The 24,119-nt window shown below is 42.0% G+C and overlaps 1 pseudogene; it reads right to left on the bottom strand.

The window, feature by feature from the left end:
- Positions 1–1,750: 1,750 nt before the first annotated feature.
- On the bottom strand, positions 1,751–22,291 carry LOC139731356 (uncharacterized; annotated as a pseudogene).
- Between the last annotated feature and the right edge of the window lie 1,828 nt (positions 22,292–24,119).

Genomic DNA, 24,119 nt, shown 5'->3' with positions numbered 1-24,119 from the left:
AAATGCAACGAATTTCGAACTAATGAACATTCTGAATAACACCACATATATTCGGAATAACGAACCTTATTTCATTTTTGGATTAACAAATCTTCGGAATAGCGAACATCACCCGTTACCGGGGTTTTGTGGATGTCTTTCCTTATCCGTTCACCGAAGGGAAAATAGTCAACGAATATATTATTAAGTATGTACTGTTAACGAATCCGAATCAGCATATGTATGTAAACAAAATTGAGTAAGAAGTTTAAAATGCCCAGGAATGAAAGGGAAAACAAACAAACAAAGACCACACCTTCGCATGAATCCGATACTGGCCATTATGATTACTGACTTTTGACATGAACATTGCTCCAATCACACTTCACTCTGAAGACTCGCATCATGATGTTGTGAAGAGCGCCTCCAAAGTTGGAAGCAACAGATTCACGATGAAACTGAAGCTGTTAGTTCTTAAGCACATGCCACGTGTAGGAACCTCTCTATAACGGAACATTTTAGAGCCTTGACCTCAATCCCATTCTAGAAAATACTGTTCTCCTCTTTTCACTTTAAGGAAAGAGACTGAAGACAAAGAAGAGGAGGAAAAGCAAGAGAAGCAATCGAAGCTTATTACCTTGAAAGGTTTAAAAAAAAAGAAGAAAAAGAAACATGCTGCTGTCAGTAATTGTAGATTCATTATGCCTTCCAATTTGGACCAGGAAAATCAAACTCAGAGACAGACAAAACCATTAGTACATATTTAACCTCAGGCACGGACACATGGTACTTTTGTTCTACATACGTCATGTTAACGGTGTTACTATCTACCTAGCCTTTTGTCAAGGCCCTCTCGCTGTATGGTGAAGCTAGAGACCAGCCGGGCGCGCCAGCTTACAGCGAAGTATTGTCATTATTTTCACCATTAGTATTACAATTTTCTTTCATATCTAGCCCTCTCGAACCGTAGATTAGCAGTTCTCATGCAGCAATAACTCGTCTAATTAAAAGAACTCTCAGTGAAAATGCTTGAAGAGTTGTATTGATTTATAATACCGTCATTATTGCTTATGTGGCAAAAAAAGAATATGTAAATAATTATGTGCCATGTTATTATCTTATACCGTTTATGCAGTTTTTCCTCAGATTGCTTGCATACGCCCACAAACCTTCTAAACCAAGATTCTGTCAAAGACATTATTTTGTCAAGCATTGCTTGTAAGTACGGTGTATTAACATGATTGATAAAAGACATTGTAATTCCCCTTCCCCCAGACAGAGCATAACTTGCATGTTTTATTGTAATATCTCTTGTTAATCATAACATTAGCAGTGATTAACAGATGATGTCAATGATAGAATCTTGGTTTGGAAGGCTTTTTGTGAGTGTATCCAGGTAACCTGAAGAAAAACAGTAGGATGTATAAAATTATTGGAGAATACTAGTATGTGACAAGTATTGAGATATTCATTGCCCTAATAAGTGATATTGGGGTTATCGTGGATAAACATAAATCAACATGCAACAGCAGCTGTGCATAGTTTCTCTATTGGTCTGAGGCAACGAAACTGCACCCTCTGTTCGTGTACGTGAAGAAAATTGACGGAGCAGTTTTATTCTCGCTCGAGATTCGGGACGCAGCATGATCTAGCATCAGTTATGCATGCTAGCATGCCGCTTTGATTTACATACATCATGATATTCGTCTGGTTTGGGTGCTGCTACTTCAGATTTTTATGCATAGATAAAGGCGTACTTCCGTTACAGACATTAAAAATTGGTAAAATCCATGGACTTTTCCGGTCCAGTGCTTTCGTAGGCGGGATTCTCGTGTGTGTTGCCTCCGTCACCTGGTACTTCGTAAGGGTTATCCTCTACTCCCTCAAAAGGTTGCCGATCTATCTGTGAAAGGTCTCCTTCGAAAGTGAACAAACAAACAATGGCATGATGAGAATGGGAAAGAGCGCTTTATTTTATGTGAAAGGCACCGTCAGATAATCTTAATCTAACTCCCGTATGCGTCAAACAACTCAAAACAAGTCCATATCAAGAGATTAGCCCTCGTTTTGCTTACATTGGTTAACCTACTCACCATCATGCAATCGACACTCTGTAGATGTCTTTCGTAAATAAGAAACCAGAGCACTTCAGACGACTTCTGAATATGTATTTCATTCTGAGACAATCAACACGCAAGCATTAAACTTTGCAAATACATTTGTATTGTCATAAGCTTTCTTCGGTATAGGTAATGTTCTAATAATGTGATACCCTTGTACCGTTGATAAAGATATATGAGTGTAAAAAATGAGTATCCTATGGTTCTATCAATATTTTTTTTTCGAAATTACTCTTTGTTACTGCAGCAACTAATGAAGAAACATCAAAACAGAAATTTTGAACGGTGTCGTTTCAATTTGTTTGCTTATAGTAATGAAATGAATTACAAAGATTGAATGAACCCGCTGAAATGGTTTCAGTGCTTAATTAGGTGAAATGTTAATAAAACAGGATAGATTATGCTTCCTTGAGGGTTGGCTTACTGGAGGCCCTTGGGTCACCGCCGTACTCGCTCGACGTAACGCTGGCTGACTCCCAAAACTCGTCGTGGTTTCCCATGAACAATATTTTTAGTTTGGGAATGATGAGCGCGAAGAGGAGGATGGTGGCTTGGGCGATGGCGCCGATGCTGGAGACAAGCCGGACGGAGCCGCGTTCGACCAAGACTAGGGCGATGATCCAACCAACCATGACCATTATACACACTGTGGAATGACGTCGAGATATATTTATCAGAAGGCATAATAACGATAGTGATAATGATGATCATGATCATAATCATGATCATGATGATCATGAGTTTAAATATCGTAAATCTTTTTTGTAAACATTACGAAATTTTGCCTGGTTGAAGAATGATGTCTCCCAACATCATGTATGAAATCTTACTGTAACAAATCTTAGAGCTTTTATCTAAACATGAAAAACTAACCTCATGTAATTAGAAAATACTCTCCCCTTTTGTACCGAGAATAACCGTTGCAACTTTTTCGGTATCCGAATAAATTCACTGATAATCTATAGGATTGTTTCCCCCTTCAGCACTAAGAAGTTTCCAGTTTTATTATTCTGAGGAAAGGTCTGAATTGATATACCTCTATAATCAGTGGCGGATCCAGAGGGGGGCGCAAGAGGCGCACGCCACCCCCCCCTTATTTATCGTTAAAAACAAAAGAAATAAAAAGAAAAAATGAAATGAAACCCGGAAGTGGCATCAGAAATATTAGTTGCGCCCCCCCCCCCTTTACAGAATTCCTGGATCCGCCCCTGATAATATACCAGCTTATGAAGGGAATCTAATTTTCGGAATTGCAAAAGGGACATATAAATTTTGATGATAACAATACTGGAAATAGAATATATTCTTCCTGGTCTAATTAACCTATAGGACAGTATTATTAATCACATTTTCATCATTACCCTGGCACTACCAGCAACCCATTCTTTATATTTGGGTTAGGAGGGACACTGGGGGAAAAACATCTTGTTAAATGTTGCAGGCATTTTAAACTCCGGGTCGCTAGTTGAAGAAACATGTATACCACTGCCTTCCTATCAACTACATGGTGATTATGAGTTATGATAATGCTCTATTTTCACATAGTTGAAGTCTATATTATTATTTTCGACAAAACAACCACATTGTATTAAGTAAAAGCACATAATTTCATCATTTTGCTCACTTATACTTATTGAATTCATTAAGAGATCAGATACGTGAAGGGGGGGGGGGGGGGAGGGGACCGACCTACAGTAACCATGCACAATGCAATGATTTATTATCAATGACAATGCGTTAATTCATGTGAAATATACAAGAGTTTGGATTTACCACTCAAAGTGATCATGTACACAGAGAATTCCCGGCTGAAGACGACTTTCACCGAACACCAGGCTTGAACAGCTGCCCCAAGAGAGAGCACCATTAGTAGATACACATAGAGAAGGCTTATTGCCATGTCCAACTGTACATAACCACAGTAAACTTGACCAGTGGAGAACTGTCCTCAGTGGCCGTCACCATTTCCTCAACGACGTGCCAGGAGGCTGCTGGACGAGCCACTGGACGAGGAACACGACCTCGATGAGGAATAAGACCGCGAAGAGCATTGCTTGGCTCGCGTTGTTGATCATCGGGGCACGCTTGCCGGTGATCCGCCGCTCGCGGACGCCGATGCGATAGAGTCGGGTTACGAGGAGGAAGACTGAACTGTAGCAGGTGGCGTAGGCGATACCAGTCACCACTCGCTGCAGTCCACAGACCGCAGTGAGTGCGGGGGCGTAGTAGAGCGGGACGAGGATGAAGAGGAGTAGGATGCCGAGAAGGAGAGTGAGGTGGAGGAATGAGGAGACGCCTCGAACAGCGGGTTGTTCCACCGGACGATGACGACTAAACCCACGAAAACTGCAATGAGTGCTCCAACCGCGGCGATGATGATCAAGACATAGAATCCCACACCAGAATAGTACGAGCGGCGTGCGGGCGTAGGACCTAGTCCCGGATGGTTCAGTGGTGAAGGAGAGGCTGGTCGGCAGAATGAAGGAGTCGCTACATTGTGAGCGGCTGGGCCAGGGAGGGAAGCAGCGGTATAGAGCTCTATTTCATTCACTCTCAGCTGTATGTCTCCGATTTTCCCAAGTACCAACCTAAATTAGAGGGGGAAATGAAACTTTTCAGACCTAGGTGGCCGATTGCGATCTCTTATGTAGAATAAATTAACGTCACATGTCTTTTTAAAATTGCTCCTCTACACAATTTAAAACCGCTGCAAAGTGACACCCGAAAAATTATGAATTCGATAAATTTGAATCAATGGACGTTCAGATAATTAATCAGTTATACTTTGTTTCTTTCTAGCAAACAGATTTCGTGATACTTAACTGGTATACACACAGACTCTACAAGATTACATTGGAAATACATCATCAAATTGAATTTATGGGAGATAAGAAACTGGAAGTCCTTACCCCAGCAAAGTCCACGCTACCCCCAGATTCCTGTCCATTCCATATTTCAAACAGGGCTCACGAACTTGGTCAACATATCTCACAGTTTTCCATCACTACCGATAAATGAACACCAGCAATAGCATTCCGCAATGCTGGGTCTCAGCTTCCAGGAACTCGGTGCAGAAACCCGAATAGTTGTCCCACAGAGTTGGCGTAAAAGGTTGTCCGTCCCTCGTGCGATAGTGTAAGCCGCATCAATGACGAGGGAAGCCGCAGAGCCATAGTTTTCTATATCGGTGACCGACGCTCTCTCTGAGCCTAGACATGGAGATTGACGCTCAGCGTCTCCGTCAGCGTCGCAGTCGTACTTGTCCTCGATGTAGTCAACGAACCATGGGCTAGCATTCTCATCTTCAGCGCTCAGAGTGGTCACGTACTGCTGAAAATTGGATGGTGGTGAAAGCTGGAAGAATGCAAGAGAACCTGCAAAATTCGAGGTAATTTCGGCGGCCGAAAACCTCCTTGGAAAAGCCAAGATAAACGTTAGTCGGCGCGAACCTTCTGACCCATCTGTGGTAGCACTATCTAGGAAGGATTTAGACAAGGCTTGTCTGCAAAGACGACAACAACATTGATGCTTTCACTATTCTGGAAAGCTAGGTGTGCTGCCAGGATGTTGTCGGTTGTCAAAGCGACCTCTAAGCCCACGTAAATGCCCTGGTTGTCGGCAGCGTCCTCGAATGCTGAAGCGACTGCATTTGTGAAGGAGAACAAAAGTGACAAATATTCTCTTGATATCACCAAGATCGACTGATACATACACAACCTCCACCAGAGAGATATATGATCTATCGTTATACGTGTATTATAATCTATCATGATCAGTGCTATAAAGTTTTGTATATGAGCATGAAGAGAAAATATATTTTGAGATTTCAAGGCGTATGTCAAATGTATGTTTGAAATACCAGTCAGTGAAACATTTTACAGATAAATGGTGTTTCTGCTTTTTTTGCTATTATATCCTGTTTAGTGATTATACAGGGAAGAACAAAATGAAGCACGCGGATACAAAAAAAAAAAACCCAACTCAGACTAATCTCAAGTCTATCAAACTAGTCAAACTCCAACTCGAACATCATAATGACTATCGGTGTCTTTACAATATCTCAAAAAAATTGGGATGCAAACCATTTGCTCCCACAAATATCAATGCAGCTTAAAGAAATCCACGGTTTGCAGTATCTTTTAAAACGTGTTTATCTCTTTATATTATTTATCTGTTGTTAAAGATAGGACCTGTACTTACATCTTCATCATTAAACAATAATGGACGTTCTCTATTTTTGTTACCTTTTTGTGACATGTGGGAATAAAGATACTCCAAGTTACTCTTAGAGACTTCTTGCTGTGTAAATTTCTTGTTGCAGCTAAAGTATCAATAAATACACCACTGTCACTAGGACTAGTAGTAGCGTATACATGATTATCGCCAAAGCCTTGTTCCCTTGAATCAGTAAGTCATGCTGTTTTCTGAAAATTCATAATGAGATGATGAGCTTTACAACCGAAACTTTCCATATCTGCATTCATGATTCTATGCAATCTCCAAGCCTATATGAAAGATTTTATACCTATAATCAATATTTGATTCAATATCTAAACCTTGAGACCTAGACGGCATTAAGATAAGCGGAAATAGGTCTCTGGTTCTCATGTACAATTGAATTTGTCGATATAAGTTTCGTGGCAAACGTCAATCGTGTTATAGTGACATATACTTACGTTCTCGTTGTTGAAAATCACTTGAGTCGTACACAACACCGACTAGATTCCAGTTGTAGTAAAGCAGGAGATCGGTCAGTGCCCTGGCTTTGTGATTATTGCTCTCCGCTACACTCAGGAGACTGCTCGGATCGTCGTCCGTGGTGGTAATCGAAGAATATGTTGCCTATTCATAATTTCAAATATAAACAAAGAAAATAAGTCTTCAGACGTTTATGTTCTAGTGTAGTCATAGCTTTTTGTCGTTAGTACATTTGATATCTGTCTTCTCTAACTTTCACCCTTCCGTAAAGAGAAATATCCTATGTATAGTTCAGCTATATTATTATTGGGCATTACTTTGGTAGTCACTACCGTTCTTCATTTTTGGTTACTGCACGAAGAGAAATTGTTGTATTGAACTTAAAATTACTGCAACTTCGATCGACAACACTTTCATGTGCACAATCGAAGTTATCCCCAAAACTCACTGGTATGAGGATAGTAACCATTGACAAAATTTTATTCATCCTATCATACATTTATAAAAGCAACCTCCTAAGTGGCAAATTCGATTCCCATGCCAAATGCTCAGAGCAGCGTAAATTTCTACAGACAGCCTGAGAACACTGCTTGAAATTGTGTCACCAGCAGCTTATAAGGAAGGGATCCCACTTTGTCTTACCAGTTTTATTATCAGGTTTGGATATCATATTCATAATATGGAAGTCAAGGTCAAGTATACGTTCCCTTTACTCGATTCGGAACACTTGCTGTCTAGTCGACTGGGACGGAAAGAGAATAAACTACAGTGGTTCCTAGTAATGTCACAGCAGAAATGGATATTAAATGGTTTTCGAAAGACGACAACTCAAGTTGACGAACCTGCATGTATTGATATTGACCGGCAATATCCGCCGAGTCAATCGCGACATTCCCTCCGCCAATGACACCGGCAATCTGGAACCACGGCTGATGGTCTCCAGTCGTCGCACCACTTAAGAACCCTGAGAGCAGCCCACTCCAGCGACCTGCACTCTGACAGGTGTCAAAAGTCACAGTGCCAACAGTGACTCCAGGGAGGAGGCCCTCGTCTTCGTTGATGGCATTGACGGCGAAGAGAAGAGCTTCTGCCTCAAATACACCTGGTAGCGCAGATCTCCGCATTCTCTGTTGATGTCGTTGGAAGAACTGTGAGCCGCAAACAGAGCTGGGATCTGGAGTTCACCCTGGCGCTGGATCGTCGTAGTTTGGACTGCAGATGCTGTCGAACATTCGGCGCAGCGACCGGAACACTGACTGATCAAAGAATTCACCTCAGACATACCGTCATAAAAGCGGACTGTATTTGGAGGGATCTGAAGGTTATCGGAGTTCCAGACACCGACCTGAACATAAGTGGCAAAGTGATAAAAGACACATGAATTCGATAAAACGAAACCAGGCTGAACCCCTCAGTGTGTAGTTTGTTGCAATACATTGCAAAAACAACATGTAACATAAACATAAAGGTGTATATATGAAGGAGTTGGATACCCTTTACATAGAGAGTTCAAACATATATCAATAATGAGGATAAAATATTCCACTGTTGTCATTTCGCACACATTAACGTCCAACTTTGATCTAAACTGCGCTGAACCAACCGAGACGTAAAAAAAAAAAAAAAAAAATGGGCATTACCCAAACAGGGCTGTGAATATGAATATTCATACCTTGTAGTAGGTCAGATTGCCGCCCTCGTCTATTAGGTTGATGATGTCATAGAGCGGTTGTCCATCCCCATTGTCATCAAAGCTAAACAGCGAGCCGTCAGCACCGGTGAACGCGGCCTGCAGGATGTGGTTGTGGACAACCGTCGGGTTGGAGTAGATCTCGTCGCAGCTTTCATAGATGTCAATATCTGGACAGAGGCTCTTAATAGCCTCGTCCAGTCCGATCGCCATTGCTCGCACTGCATTCATGATGTAGCTTACTTCTGATTCGAGGGTGAACCTTCCCGTCCAGTCAGGGGCGAGAGGATAGCAAAAGTTTGGGAAGCGGTTGGTAGCCCACTGACCTGGCACTCAATATGTCCATAATGAATTGCCTCCACCAGGGATTGCGGTTGTTGCCATAGGGCGTTAGCTTGATGAAATAGTCGTAAAATGCCTGAATTTCTGGATTCGGTAACTCAACGATGAGGGCGCCTCTTGCCGTAGTCATGGCATCCTCTGTGACGTACTCCCGGGACCCCCACGTGTCCCCACCAATCCACTGCAGGTCGTTGACACCAAGTTCTTCTGCGGCATCTAGAACCCCCTTCGTGTGGAAGTCAGAGGTCAACAGAATCACGACCTTGGATTGAGGATTTACAGTTAGTTGATTAACGATCCTTGTATAGTCTACCACCCCAGTAGCCATGACACTGATCGCCATTGCTATGCAAATACCCTGTTCCTGTGCCTGCTTTCGGAATATTTCGTAAATGTCATTTCCGTACGCGTTGTCGGAATAGACGACAGAAACATACGACCAGTCGAATAGCTGAATGAGTGCAACCATCGCACTCGCTTGCTGTGTATCCGATGGAACAGTCCTCAGAAAATAGGGATATTTTTCGTGATCGCTGAGCTCAGTGCTTGACGCTCCATAACTGACCTGATTAACCATGAAACTATTCAAGGTATCAGCGATCGCGATCGAGACGTCACTAGTCTGGTCGCCAACGATACCCGCCACGCTGATGCTGGTAGTGAAGTAGCCCGACCGATATTCAACACTGCCGCCAACAAAGTTTGATATTTCACGACGGGCCTTCTCCGCACTGCCGCAGGTATCGAAGCCAATGCCTCCGAGTTTGAAATTAGTCAGGATCGAGTCATCCTCGTTGACCTGGTCGATGGCGAAGAGGAATGCTTCGACCAGCTGGATGTTGTAGTCATTGACCGTGTCAGAGCATGTGAACTGGTCAGCTTCAGGCTCGGTGATATCAAAAAATCCTAGATATTGCAATGGACACCAAATTTTGGATATCGATCAATATTGATTCTAATATCAAGCTAAATGGCAGAACAATATAACATAACTGTGATCAGAAGCTTTAACAATTGAACGACTTACCATTCTTTTAGATTAAATTGAACGGACAGTGGTGAAATGACGTCTGATAAATCATTTTCAGCCTGACGTTGACGATGTCTAGCCAAAGAAACATTGGATAACGTGTTAGCCCTGAAATTATGAAAGCTAAATATTCTTTCTGCTGTTTTTTTTTTTTGTTTTGTTGGCATTTTTGATAGATTAGTATCAGCGAAGCCAGTCCAAGGGTAAAACATTTTTATTGACAAATTTCCAAATATCGCACGGAAAGTGTGCACCGGATTGTTGAATTTCAGTTAAAATGCGAACGCTCATGTGCTGTGTAAGGTTATAGATATACATGCATCTTCTGTTTTTCAGTGCGAGGTTATAATTGTTTTGCCTTAAGTGTTTCCACCCCCCCCCCCGTACATTATGTGAAATCGCCGCCCACTCTTCTAAATGTATACCGGGATGTATACCCCCACTGCTACTACTACGTATACTACTCCTCAGTACTAAATCTACTACAGGACAAGTCTATTTTCAAGGCCTGAATATGATATCTATGAGAAAGAAATGACTGCAATATAAATACTATCTGCAGAAGGACGCCCCAGGTGGTATTTCTAGGGTCAGTTTCATGATGTCATAACATACATAATCTCAGAATGGCCAAAGTCGCCCATAATAGGTAGCTATGAGAGACTTTAAAAGAGAAGTAAAATCCATTTCATGAAGTCTCCCATAAGTGTGTCTTATGAGCGAAAAGTCTCTTACAAGGCTGTCATGAAACGGACCCCTGTCGTATTAATCGTCTCTGTCAAACTTCGCCCTATGGCATAGACTTGTCAGATATAATGATAACAATAATGATAATGATGATGATAATTACAATAATAATAATGATGATAATAATAAATGTATAATAATAATGTCTTCTTTATCCAGATAGTCTCTTCAGTGTTGCCACTGCTCTACCAGAAGGCCCTGCCATTATCATTACCCTAGCGTTGCCAGGTACCCATTTATACACCTGGGTCGAGAGGGACACTGTGGGTAAAAATACATCTTGTGTAAGCACTGGGCTAGAATTGACCTTGGGTCCTCCGTTTGGGAGTCGGGAGTCTTATCCACTAACCCACAGCACCCCTACGCTACTACAAGATATGCTACAGGCTACAGAAAATGTGTCGAGTTCATTGCAGAGTACCTCCTATCCAGATATCAGCCTGCGTGGCAGAGGTCGCTGTGGAACCCTTGTCGATCTTCGTACACTCATCGCACAAACCCGTGCATTCGACCACAGGACCGCTGATCCGGGCTCCGTTTTCGTCGACTACCGTGATCTCGGCGGATGTCTTGACAAAGCTGTACGAGATGTATGACGCAATCTGAATAACATATTAAAAAAACACAGAATGTCATCATTAATAACATCATTATCCTGATAGCTTTTAAAGAGACCAAATGTGTTTTGGAATTATGTCAGGACCAACTAAACATGGCATTGCAAATTACAAATAATATGCAGTTGAACAACTCAAAACAATCATTACTTGATGTCTATTGTCATTTCTTTTGTATGAAACAGGATGGGTCCAACAAAGCATCAAACTTTCGTCATTGTCTCCAAGAATGGATAATGAACATTGTTTTACCAGAAGGTCTCGTCACAATAAGAACTCCAACATCGCCAGTAAGGCATTTGTAGACCCTGGTCAAGAGAGATTGTACTGTAAGAATATCTTGTCCATTTAACGATATACTGTATGCAGTGCACAAGACTTAAGTCTTTGATTTCATTCTAACAGTTGGAAAGATTACTATTCTCATGGTCGAACATCGGGCATTTAGGAGCGGCTGGAGCGCAAACCAACCAGAGATCGATCGGCGTATTTTGAAACGAAATCATCTACTTTTCCAAAAAATTTGTTTATAATGTTATGAAAATGTCAGATATGGTACATCTCATCATTTTGGATTGCCACAAGAAACTTTATTGACAAATGACGACAAGAAAATGGCAGATCGGGGATTCTGAACATCGACGCCGTACCGTGTCCTCTGTGTAGATTTGTACACTGCATCAGGCTAATTGCATACACTATTACTACATTCATAGCATGCATAATAGCTCAAGCTACGCAATGTACTGTACAGGCAAGCTGTTTGTTTTCATTTCATCAACACCGAAAGAGACGTACTGGAGTATGTCCGACCTTGAGAATACCATAATGCTCCAACCATAAAAAGTATGACCGAGCTAGCGGCTATATCTACATCAGCGGAAACGAACCAGCACTGACTGCAGCCGACCGGCTCCCATGACATAGTTGTTAATATAGAAACTTTCGACGGCATCCCCGATCGAGTTAAAGCGAATTTGTCGATCGTCACCGAGGGGACTACGCAAGTTCTGACTGGTGATAAGACGGAAGAGATCGCTCCCAGGGCTAGTGGTCATCTCAATGCAGACCACCCCCGCAGCGTTGCACGACTCCTCCTGCAGAGCATTGAGTGCTACGGCCATGATGTACGTTGCGTCGATGACGTCACCGATGCCTTTGTCGTCGATGTCGGAGTCGTCGAGCGTTTCTGAGCCTGCAGCAAGATTCGGTTTGCAACGGAACGATAATGAAGCATGAGTTTCGAACAATGTCATTACGAATATCATACTTGTTACGGTTTGGTGGAGAAGGGTTATAAGTATGCGGTATTATGAGGTAAATAGTATAGGACAGTGATGCCCGACTTGGCTCAGTAAGACAGCATATTGTCATAGAAATTCAATCCATATCTTGATGTTCTCCCGACAAGTGTCATTCTTTAAACCTTGTTAAAGAATCATCAATGATTTATGTATATAATATGTGTGTGTGTGTGTGTGTACGTGTGCATGCATGCGCGTTCAAGCATTGTGAAAATGACTCGTGAGGGATCCAGTTACGTCACACTTTTGCTTTCACCGATTCTAATGAACAGTCCCCCTTCACAGAAACGACACTAAATGTACCCATGTCTACGTATAGACATTGTACACTCGACACGTTGTGCCTGGTACAATGTAGGTCTACTGCCGCATTCCAATGAATACCGAATGTTCTTCGTCCCTTGTGTATTAATTAATTAAAGCCAATATTGGTGTTGACGATACATTGCAGCAATCATATAAAAATTAGAACCGTAATGACAGTGTGATTACATCGTGCTTACCTGTACACAGGTTGGTGTATGCTGACTGATACCCGTCTAGACGACACTGGAAGCGGTTCATCCAAAATTCCGCAAACCAGGGATTCCTCACATTAGTCTCCGGTCGCAGACCGAGGAGATAGGAACGAAGTGATGAGGGATACTGGCGATCCTGTCTCTCCACGATGGTGATACCTTGAGTCGAGAGGTGGGAGCCAATTGAAAATATTCTCGTGAAAGGGTGCTCGGTATAGAATTCATATGCTTTGTTCAGATTCACTCCACTATGTGCCTTTGAGTTCGGATTAAATGAGAAAATGTGCCGTACTTTAGAACCGAGTTTCGGTCTACATTTGACGGTAACTTTTCATTTTTTGAAGGAAAAAATTCACTCTGCTGCATAATTATGTCCCTGTAACAGTGAGACAGGCATACATGTGCGTGCAAACTCATAGATGGACGTATCATCTACACGGGTAGCTTAGAGAATGTATGATTGCAACACAGGGAACTAGGTCTACTTGAGAAACTGAATGATCTTAGTTTAGTATCTGCGCCTTCAGTTAATTGTTCATACGTTTCTCTCATGATTGTTTTACACACCATCACTGAAGTCAACACCATCGCATTTAGACGGTAATCGTAATTTCAACAACCTAATCCTAAAACCACTTCATCTGCCTCCCATTGCACCGACACGAACCGTTAAGGATCTCGGGGTAGCTTGCCGAGACTTCGTCGAAGGGAAAAGCGTTGTTTCCCACGAGGTAATAGCGTCCCGTAAGGCCTCTGGTCTGCAGCTGGGTAATGAAGATTTGGGCTACCGACGCCTCGGTAAGAATCACCACCACCTTGGCCTCCGGACGGGAGTCCAGCTTAGTGATGACGTCATCCCAATCGGCCTGCGTCGACGTCTCTGAGACCCTAAGAGCCTGCGACACGCAGAGGTTATGCTGCGGAGGAAGATATAAACAACAATAACAACAAGAAGATTGATATTGGTAATGATATCGATACTACTAGTACAAATGATAATAACAACAATAGGCCTATACTTCTAAAACATTATTGACAGGTGGCCTCGTAGAGGGCCCCCCTGGCCTACCACTGACGTTTCCCCATCAATGCGAGTCATGATTGTGGTATCTGGGGATAGGGACACAATGGGTCTGAAGGCTTTTGCAAGAAATCGTGCCTAATCAATGTTCCCAGTCGTACAAAACGACACAAATAAACGACACAAAATTGCATCAGGAGGTAACTGAAATTGGTATTATGTGTATCCGATAGGAAGTTGGATGTTCTTGGTAAGTTTAACATGCAATGTACACTAAAAAGGAAGCAGTCTAGTTAGAATAATCTATGAGGAATGAAGCAAATTCACTCCAGGAAAGACTCTGATTCCGATGACCGAGTGTATAACATGTTAAACTAGAAATGTCGCTATGGCGACTGGTATGCCTCCGCCATAATGCATGATTCTCCTAATAGGTCTATATTATATGTGGACAATGTGTGATTACATTTTCACAAAATTGGCAGAATATTAAAATGACATGTTTGTCACAAATGTATCGAATGTTCACCTTCCTTGACCTATGTTTAATTGGATGAATAGGAGAGCATGTATTTGGGGATTTAAGAACTTTAACTTTGACTTTGACCCTTTCATAAGTTTACGCACATGAGTAATTGTCAAGGTATGGAGAAAAAGTGCAATTTCTGTATTGAACAGTAAATTGTTATCATTTTCATCTGGCCTTTGATTCATAAGAGAATCAATGTCAGGCAGAACATACATAAATATGTACTAAATAAAGTTTAAAGATAACTTGAGCCACTTCCGAGATATGGAGAAAGAAGTAAGTTCAGCACTTTCACTTGATCTTTGACCTTTTGACCTTTGACCTTCTTGGCAAAAAAAAAAATCCCAGACAATCTCTAGTGGGTTATACATGCATACATCAAGTTTTAAAAAAAAATAATCCTGCTGGCATTGCATAAATACAAGGAAAATAGTAAAATTTTGAAGTATTGCCCTTGACCTTTGACCCCTGACCTTTGACAACATGAACCCCAAATTCCCTATATAACCACTGCCAGTCAGTACATGCATATATACTTTGTTCCATAAAGATACCTTGAACAATTTCCAAGATACAGAGAAAAAAGTAAAATTTTAACATTTTACTTGACCTTTTGACCTTTGACCTTTTGACCTCATGACCCAAACTTTCACCAGAGAATCTTAATTGGGTAATACATGTATACACTCAGTTTCAAGAAAATATCTTCAGGTATTGCATAGATATGGGGGAAATAGTGAAATTTTAAGCATTTGACCTTGACCTTTTGACCTTTGACCTTGAGCATATGCACCCAAAAGTTGATAGGCACAACTTCACCCCCTTATACACATACATGCCAAGTTTCATTAGGATACCTCAAAAGGTTTTGATAGTTACCCTGTCCACAAAATTCATTACGGACGGACGGAAGGACGGACGGACGGACGGACGGACAACCCGAAAACATAATGCCTCCGGCACCACTTCGTGGCGGAGGCATAAAAAGTAAAGGCGTGATGGAAAGACAAAAGTTACCAACATTATCATTACTATAATATAATCACTATCATCACATTTCATTGTATGTCCTTATGATTCATCACGCACACAAATTCTAGTTGGAGCAAGTACTAAAATGATAAATGAGATGGTGTATTTTGATCTCAAGTACACAATCTTAATTCTGCCGAATTTTGTGATATCGATAGATTTCAGCTGGTAGACTTACGGCATTCTTATCTGACCTCATAACCCAAGATTTATCATCTTATTTCCAAGATGGGGATTTCATTCTTACTTGATTCCCAATGCTGTTAAATACGGAAGAGGCGGAGCTGTACGAACTGGTGTACACAACCTGCACGTACTTAAACCCGCCCTCGGCAAGTGCCCGAGCTAGCGGTATTGTATCGGCGTAGTTGACGGCTGTCACTCTGGCGACGTTCGGGTAATTAGTCGAACTCGACAATGTGGAGCTGCTCGACTCGTAGCTAATGATTGGGACCTCGTAGAGCGACAGCACACGATTTGTTGTGATGAGCTCCTGATCGCTGCTTGGCCCGATAACGCCGTACACGAGCTCCTGTTGACCGTCATCCGTGATTCGCTCTCCGAAACCACTCTTCCCAAACTCTGCGCTCGTGATGAATCGCTGGCTTGCAAGACCTTCAAACAAACAAACAAACAAAAAGTATGACGTCATGATGATATCTTTCACTAGATAGAAAGACTAAATCTACATAACACTTAGATCAGCAATGTCAGAATCGCTCAGACAGAATGTCTTTCTCCAGCCTACTCACAGAATGTTTCAGTTTACTTCAGGTTGCCGGAGGAGAATGAGCCTTCACTTTAATAATTCTACATAAAGAGCGTAATTACTATGGTAGTCGGGGTTTTAGAGAACAGAAAAAAAATGAATGAACAGTTCGGTACTTCTAGTTGGTACACCGTGAACTCATCTGTATAAGCAGACGAAAACTATGTGAGAATTACGTGGGACATTGATTTTTAGTTGCACGGCAGCGATCAACACTCTGTAACACTCCCGGCTAGCACTCTGGTTCAGTGGGGATATTGTTCACCCTTGCGATGTATATATACAAACGAGTGTTTGGTTATGGCTGCGTGGACAACGAGCCAAGAAACCAACAAGAAGCTTGCCTGCTTGAAGTGCATTGGAGCAGGTGTCGAAGGCGTCAACACCCAGCGTGATACTAGGGAGCAGATCGTTGTCCTGATTGATTTGGTCCAGTTGGTAGAGCATCGCTTCCAGTCGCAGTACTCCCTCCTGCCGGATCTCACCACAAGCTTCGTTTACTGAGTCCCAATCGTGCACAGAGAACAGACCACCAAGAATCAGGTCCCCGGGTTGGTAGACCTAAGGGGGATGCGTTTCAAAGGCATCATACGATCAGCAACGGCATGGTACGTCAGTGGTTCATACCCTTCATGTGACGAGATTCCTGATTGTGAGCTCAGTGTTCGACAGCAGCAACAGAAATCGTGGGCGCATGTTAAAAATACGCGGACACATATCAATAGCTTATTATTGTTGTTGGGCTCAATAGTGTCATCAATCAAATCTCAAGATATCGAGTTACAATAGTTTGGAATTGAGAATGTTGAAAAGCCTAACCGGAACAAATGTAGACGAGCAAGAAATTGAACTTTACTCTCTGGAAGAGCCGTTATTTTACCCCAGTTTCATCAGCAATGAATCACAGTATATGGAATAAATGAAACGTCCTATGTGCCTTGCATATATCTACGTATGTGTATAGGATCAAACTTTGACGCTAGGCCCTATGATAGGAAGTCCAATATTGAACCAGTATGTCATCACCACCAGATCAACGGGAAACATGAAATTGAGTTATACGAGGAGTCATCCCACAAAACCGACACCAATGAGTCATACAGCCCACGAGTTCAACAGCCCACAAGTTCGACACTGGGCAAATAAAGCCCATGAGACCGATACTAGGTAAAAACAGCCCTCGAGTTCGACAGATAAAAAAAAACGTAGTTTAATGTGTCGGTTTCGTAGGCCTTGTGTGCTTAGTGTCGAACTCATGAGCTGTATGACTCGTGGGCTGTATAACTCGTGGGTGTCGGTTTCGTGACGTGCACCCTTATAAGATGGCTTAAAATGTTGTCCTCGTCAAAATCGACTTAATATCTCGGCATTTGGCATTACCATGGTATCGTTGCTTGTTGCTGAGACACAAGCTTGATCACGACATTCGGCCCCGCAGGTGGATTGGACAGGCTGCGCGTTCAAGCCTGTCCACACTTCGACACCATTAGGGTCAAAGGTCGATGTGCCGTCTTTCCAGGTTGATACCTGTGTGAGATGACAGCGGGGAAGAAGAATCAAAATCAGTAACTGAGTTATCTTCTTCTTTTTCTCCTCTACCTCTTGTCCTTCCTCACCCTATCACCTGTTTTATCACTATAGTGTCTTTTCCGTCATAATCCCGTTTTCTTTCAATGTCATTACTGTTTATTTTTTGTATTCTTTTATCACCTTCCTCTCTATCTGTCTTTTTTTCATTATTGAAGTAAAGTCTGCAAATATCAAAAGAGGTAGAATCATAAGATTAGACTGGCTGAATAAGCCCTACTCTAAACGAATGGCAATTGGTAATTTACTATGAGTGAATGCAATTTGTATTTGACTTTGGCGCCTCCGGGTATCTAATTTAGCTAGAGGTAAAGTACCAGGCATCATGGATGATCATATCTCATCGAAGTAACACGTGATTCAAGATTATTGGACTGTCTTATACTACACCTCTTGCAGGGAGTAACCGGATGTTGCTGAGGTCCTCATGTTAACAATCGTCAGCTCAGTGTCCAACGTGCTGCCGTCTGTGCGGAATCCCTCTGTGCTGGACTGGGCCTGAAGTCGATACGCGCGTATGGCATCTAGCCATTCCGTCGGAGAGGCGGTAGCAAAAGCGTCACAGAAGTTATCGATGCTGCCACACCTTGACAGCTGAAAGATATTTGAGCTATGTCCCGCTATGTACATGGCCGCCAAGACTGAGGACACGTACGGGTTTCTGACGTACGTGTCGCGATGTTGTTGGACATGCGTCGGGCCGCACTGGGGAGTTGATCCGCTTGCTGAGCCGATGTTGCATCCCAGCTTCTCTTGCCAATAATCGAGGAACCATGGATCTGCAGTGGTGTTGACCGTGTCGGGCGTCAGGTTTTGGAAGTAGGTGTCGAAATTTGTCTGGGTGTCGAGGAATGAACTTGGTAACACACCAAGAAGACCACGTGTGATCAAAGGTTGCTGGTCCAAACTGCTGGGATCAAGGAAAGTTCTGTGGCCGGCCATCTGTGTAAAACATAGCGGCAGAAAAGTTATGATCAGTGAAGATGCATCTTCCATAAAAAGAACAAAAACAAAACAAGGCCTACTTTTACAACAGAAAAAAATCTGAGAGACACCAACTAGCAACCAGTTCAGATGTTGCCGAGAAATTTTCACAGAAGCACACTTGATAAAGATAACATGGTTGGTACTTACCCATTGCAGGTTGACAGAAGGCAGCCGACTGGCCGCATCGAATAGCCCTCTTGCAAGGTCGGACGAAACAAACAGTACCACGACTCTGAGATCGCTATTCGCAGCGATGTCGGCCAAGGCAGTGTCGAAGTCGCCTGATTCTGTCGTCCCCTCGGCGATGACGTTAAACACGGACACGCATATGCCGTTTGCCTCGGCAACATCCCGAAACGTTTCTCCGGCCCCGTTGCCGTCGGTGGTATCTGAGGCAATCACCGCCACATAGGTCCATCCCATCCGCTTGAGAACGTCCACCATAGCCTTGGAAACATATGGAGAGATGATGCATTTTACGAGACCACTTGCTTATGCCAATATCTATTCTCAACTCAAAATTTGCCCAACATAGTGGCATCATATTATATATTCAAAATCTTCTTCGTCTAATATAGGCCCTACCTTGTTTACATTAGAATCGAGCACCCAGAGGAATGCAATTTTGTTCATATCCGGAAAGACAGAAAATTACCCGATAAGATATGTGGAGGATATTAACATTAGTGGGTAAGCGTCTAATTGACTGAAGGCAGCTGTTCACGTTGCTTTCAAAGTAACGAAATTATTGCAATAACTAAAATCGACGAAAAAAAGTAATGAGACATGCACGGAGACATAAGCATATTATGATATGGCGGACTAGAAAATAACAAAGAAGAAAAATACGGGCAGAAAAAAAATAGGACAGACAATGGCATGGCGTGGAGGTAGATACGGGAGAACGAGAAGGAGAGGAGACCATAATACGGAATGCACTAGAGATGCACCCTCCAACTTAAAGGTACTGTATTATACAAAAAAGAGTGATGGAGAAGACGAAGACTTGTAATGCTAAATTTTTCAACCATGTTCTTCCTACCCGCGCGATGTCGTCATCTGATGGTATGTTACGGGAGAAGAAGCGGTACTCTGGATTAGCGGTCAGTTCGGTCAGTGTGGCGGCGTAGCTGATGACCGGCACCCTGGCATCGGTTAGGAGAGATGACACAGCAGGGCCAGCGTCGTTTTCCAGCTGACCAATGACAACTTGAAATGGGGGTAAGGTGGAAGGATATGGCAGAAAATTGAAATGTGCAGTCTATTGTGTTGTTTTGTTTTCATAGAATAACACGTACTCACCATGTTGGCAACAAGAGTACGCTTTCCAACAAAGTTTGAAACTATGTTGCAGTGTGAGACTGCTATCTGTAATCTTATGTTTCTAGAATACACAATTTATTCATAATTATGTTTGCCAGAATATACTCTGTAGGACACGTGTTTGACGTGTGTGATTCAATTGTGTGTGGACTTGCTTGACAAAATTGAATTTTGTAAACTTTCACAGCGAAACAAAATATGTTCCTACCATGAAAATAATGCACTCTAGGGCCGGGCATCACATCGCAGGTATAAAGAACTAATACGTATTTCATCTTCTGTGTAAAATCATGCAGCTCAACCGCAAGTTCCTGCAAGTTTGAATTGATTAAAGGCAGCCCTCTGAATGGCTGTGCAGCTTGAGCTCACCTGGACGGTAGGCGGCGCTGTCGCACAAAGACAGACCGGACGCTGTTGGAGTCGCTCGCTCCGATAGGTATGCTATCGATTGCTCCACAGATACCTTGGCAGAATTGCACGTGTCCAACACCTCAAGACCTAGGAGATGAATCATTGAAGACATATATGCGGATAAACTGTCCTGAATATATGATAGCCGTCCGTATACTCATGAAGATTGAATGTCTGCATCATGTAATTATGTATTATTTTAATGGGTGATTTCGTTGGCATAATTATCAACGTGGAGATATACATTTGAAACATAGGCTCCCTATTTTTCTTTTTGAGAATGATTTGTTCTGAATCAAATACGTTTGTATCAACCATGTTTCACATTATTCTCTTTATGTTTCACTGACGAAAGTGTTGTCTCACCTTCTTTTACACGCAAGATTTCTTTGCGGATTTAATGTTTTAATGCTTGATTCACTCTTCATGTTGGGCTCCTCAGGTACATCGAGTGTCAGAGTTCAAAACATGTTTTGTAAACCAATTCGTATAAAAACAAGAAAGATCGTGTTTGCTGATTGTCTGTACATGATATGCTTACAGTTATACCCCTACGCACCTAATCAAAGAATACACGGCGTTGACTTGGAACAATGTAGTCGTGACGAAATGAGCCATTACCATTAAGTTTTGAGGCATGAATACCTTTAATAATACCTTTATGCTAACCTGCTTTATCATTCACAAGGTTGCAATTCATATGCCTCATCGAATTTTAAATGATGTGTGTAAATGCAATACTTTTCCAGTTAAGGGGTATTGAGTATACTTTATAATACAAAGCAGACAATGACACAGATACACACAGATATACACACACGCACACACATACACACACACACATGATATATATAACAGACAATGAGACAGATGCACACAGATACACACACACACACGTGATGTATATAATTTATAAAGTTTGAGGAAAGAGAGACCAATGTGAACACACAATGCCTAACATACTCAGCAGAAGAGCGGTTACTGCAAGGAGTGATTATCATAACAATGCCCGGAGGGATATTTTGATTTCTCAAAATTACGAATCTGAATTTTTCTAAATCAAAACCGGAGTATATATCTTTCAATAAAACGGAGCTTTTTTTCCCCTGCGGAATGCTTTCATATCGCGCAGAAAAGATAAAACATGACTCAGTCGCAGTAAAAAACAAACAGAGACAATGAAGAGGCACATGCAGGCAAACACGTGACAGAGAGAAAGATATGAGAAAATATTTACTGAGAGAGAAAGAAAGGAAGTCGAAGAGAGACAGAGATAGAGAAGAGACAAAATACCACACCTATGTTCTGCCCTCCTCCTGAATTGGTTGCGTAGATGGCTGCCTCGATCAGTTGGATTCTGTCCACATCAGAAATCGCCCCATTCTCGTCACATGATAATCCGTCCGCACTCGGCGCCGTGAACGGGACAAGCAAGCCCACAGTCACCTCGCCCGGTATCACGCCTTTCCTCGCACTCCGACACGGCACGTCCGCATCCACGCTGGTCGACGATAGGACCAAAATAAACCAGGACACAATCCCAAGCGACCCTCTCCACACTGGAAATCTCGTGCAGCGCGACTCCATTCCGATGCGTCCATTCAATGAAAAAGACACATCAAAGAATCTGAAAGCGAATAAATGAGGAAATATTGGTAAGATGAAGCAAGAATTTCAGCGATATTTGGGCAATTTTTGGTGACATCATCGCTGGGGCAAAGATTCGTGAATCATACTTGGACAAAAGATAAATCAAATAAAAGTACAGAACGCACTCTACTACCATACATCATTCTATGTGCGAATAGCCTCAGGACTCTAAAAAGAGACCACCAAGCAAGAAACCACGTGAAATCACCGTGTGAATTACACTGAAACCAACAACCTACAGTAGTTCACATTTCCATTCTGCATACCAATGTTATACATTCAATATCACTACGCTGAAAAAGGCCTTGATCCATATCTTATATTCCATTGAAATCGGCACTCTGCAGATAGCTATAATCAGTGGAACAGGTTGATGGGGTTTCATTTATTTTACAGTTTATATGAGGCAAGCATATGATTCTTGAATCACCGTAGGGTCTCTCTCCCACCTCCCTGGTTGGATACTAGTACTTTGTTGGATGTTCATGAATGGGTTGTAATCGAACTCTAAATCCCAAAAGGGTCGTAGAAGTGAGATACCAAAGCGTCTCTCTCCTACCTCCCTGCTCTGAATATGTATCCAACTAGACACTAAATGTTGCCCACGTACGAAGTCAATCAAACAAATTGCTACAATCATTGATGTAGAGGGAGGCATAATATTTTTGTTTTGTTAATTTATTCCAGAAAATATATCAGTCAAAATGTGTACGCGAGTCAGCGGGACACCCGTGAGACATAAACATCTGATTTGCGTCTGTGAATGGAATCTGTATCTGTTTCCTGAAGACATAATAATGGTTTTCGTTACCCTTTTGTCAACTTCTGATTAACGCGTTCTGTTTGTATCGTTTCCTTTTGCCCATTGAAGGGATGGATAGTATTGGTTGAGGTGAGGATTCATCTTTTAACACTTTGAGAGATTCTTTGAAACCACTTTATGTAATGTTAACATGGTTCTTCAAGAGCATACAGCTCTAAATGAAATTCAGAGTTATTTTGTTGAAAATTGGTTTTAAAATGGCTGAGATATCCAAAAACAAAGTAAAGCAAAGCGTTCGTCGTAAAAGGTTTGTCCCATCTTTTATTAGGATCGCTATGTTTTGGATATCTCAGCCATTTCAAAACCAATTTTCATCAAATAAATGTTGAATTCCTCTTGAATCATGTGCTTTTTCATGCTATATATAATTATATAAGAGGTGTCTCATTATCTCAAAAAATCATATCAAGAAACGTTGGAAACCTTAAGCCCCATCTCAACCGAAACAGTATACCATCCCTTTAAGGCAAGTTGAACAGGGTTTTGATCTATATAGACTTTAAAACCATGTAAATCTACTTTTTATACCCCCTCAATGGGTTGCAAACTACTTACTCCCTACCAATGAATGAACCCAGTAGCTATGATCTGGTCCTTGAAATCCGAGTGACATAAAATGCGACATTTTCGTTCTAGATGTTTATCTTATTTATAAACCTCCGTGATCCGTTTTCCTTCTTGCATCCGAACCAGATCGAAAATGGAAAGTCAAGGAAGACGTTCCTTCCTTCCATGATCCTTCGTCATAGGTGATTGTCATCGATTCTTTGACTATACCTTGAAATCACTGTTTGCATTGCATATTTCCTCCACATGCAGTTGCTGTTCTAGGGCAACAAGACACACATTAAAGCTTCACATCAGTGAGTCACCTGTCTTTGATTACTTCCTTAACTTTACTTTCTTACCTCTGAAACAAGACATATTAGACTAAGCTGACTC

The sequence above is a fragment of the Diadema antillarum genome, unplaced genomic scaffold (genome assembly GCF_040938485.1).
Source record: "Diadema antillarum isolate AM-2024a unplaced genomic scaffold, OU_Dant_1.0 seq00000368_RagTag, whole genome shotgun sequence".
In the NCBI taxonomy this organism is placed as follows: Eukaryota; Metazoa; Echinodermata; class Echinoidea; order Diadematoida; family Diadematidae; genus Diadema; species Diadema antillarum.
This window is presented reverse-complemented; position numbering and strand designations above follow the sequence as displayed.